Genomic DNA, 1,866 nt, shown 5'->3' with positions numbered 1-1,866 from the left:
TAGGCATGCATATACATGCTTGTGTACACATACACACATACCTCACAGGCAGTAAGGTACTTTTCATTAAATATAAAGATCTAAAAAGTCTACGGTAAATGATAGAGATCAAGCTTTTTTTGGTAAGCTGTAGCACCAGGACCTATTGGTATTTTCCATTCATGACACTATAATAACAATCCCCCTTTTTTTTTTAATCCCAAAGTGCTGGGATTACAGGCCGGAGCCACCATGCCCAGACAATAACAATCCTTTTTTAAGCCCCAAGGCTTTATCTGTATAAATATAGTTTTAATCTCTGATCAGATCAAGCATCAATATTTAAAAACTTCAGAATCTGACACCAGATCTATGATGAATTTTAAAGAGTTATTCCTGTGTTGACTAATGGATTTAAAAAGTTACAAAAGTTTTATTATACATAACTATGAACCCCAGATAAATCTTGAAACAATACATCCTTTGGAACAAGCTTCTAAATTTTGGTATACTATTTAAAATCAGATAACAGAAGTAGAGCTTAAGTAAGTAATGAAAAGAGAAAATTGTCATATTTATATATAATTAATTGGCATCATTATTAGGGTTTTTGTTAATATCAGTGACATGTATATATGTTTGTGTGTGTGTGTGTGTGTGTGTATGTGTGTGTGCTTAACTAAGGCTGTGCCTTGTGCATAATAGGCAATAAATAGTAGCTATTTAAAATGACCTCTTCACTTTTAAATAAATGATTTTATTTAAATAGCTTTAAAAGGTTTTACTAGAACAATTGTAAATGATGAGTATATGTTTCTTCATATAGTTTGGATTTTTCACTAGATCAAATGGGCTTTTCTTCTCAGTTACTAAAAATTGGTAAGATTTGACTCTATGAATGAAAAATAGAATTTTTTCTTCCATTCCAGTTTACGTAAATATTTGGTATCTGAGCCAGAGGCTAGGAAAAAATGTAACTGGCTATTTCCTCTCCATAGCCAGAAAGAGGATTCATTTACTGATAGGAATAAAAAGTCTGAAGAAGCTGAATCTTAAAATATAAATTGTACCATCTGATGACTTTTTAAAGCACTTTTACTTAAATGGCTCATGCATTTTCTCCCAGCAGATCAATGCACTTTAGGTGGCTGGTCAGAGTGGCGTTTACAGCAAATTGATCACAACCAGTTACAGCTTTCTTTGTTCCTACTCCACTCCCATTGCTTTGCTTTACTAACATTAAAAAAAAAAAATACACTTGAGGTATTTTCTATGAGTTTTTTCCTTTTCTTTTTTTTTCACCTTAAGTGTCAGAATTCTATTTTGAGTATGTTTTTACTTTTGCCATTTCTGGAAAGAGTTCATATCTTTTTGTGAACCTGGAGATTGACGTAAACCCTGATCTTGATACAGGTGATTGATGACACAGATTGTATAGTCATAGAAATCAGATCTTAACCCAAGTTCATCCAACCCACGGCCTGCAGGCTGCATGTGGCCCAGGACAGCCTTGAATGTGGCCCAACATAAAGTCGTAAACTTTCTTAAAACATTATATTTTGGGATTTTTTTTTTCCGGCTCATTAGCTATCATTAGTGTAGTGTATTTTATGTGTGGCCCAGTGAAGCCAAAAGATTGGATGCCTATAGTAAACAAATGCTGGATTTCAGTTCTGCTTAGAACCTTTCAACGAGCCGGGCGCGGTGGCTCAAGCCTGTAATCCCAGCACTTTGGGAGGCCGAGGCGGGTGGATCACGAGGTCAAGAGATCGAGACCGTCCTGGTCAACATGGTGAAACCCCGTCTCTACTAAAACTACAAAAAATTAGCTGGGCATGGTGGTGCGTGCCTGTAATCCCAGCGACTCAGGAGGCTGAGGCAGGAGAA

The 1,866-nt window shown here is 36.0% G+C and overlaps 1 protein-coding gene across 1 annotated transcript in view; it reads left to right on the top strand.

The window, feature by feature from the left end:
• LOC108314137 (glutathione S-transferase A4) overlaps positions 1 to 1,866 on the top strand; it is a 17,643-nt gene that overhangs the window by 14,923 nt on the left and 854 nt on the right. The window lies entirely within an intron of this gene.

This window comes from Cebus imitator, unplaced genomic scaffold (assembly GCF_001604975.1).
Source record: "Cebus imitator isolate Cc_AM_T3 unplaced genomic scaffold, Cebus_imitator-1.0 Scaffold148, whole genome shotgun sequence".
Taxonomy (NCBI): Eukaryota; Metazoa; Chordata; class Mammalia; order Primates; family Cebidae; genus Cebus; species Cebus imitator.
Note: the sequence above shows the minus strand (reverse complement) of the source record. Positions and strands in the feature narration are given on the sequence as shown.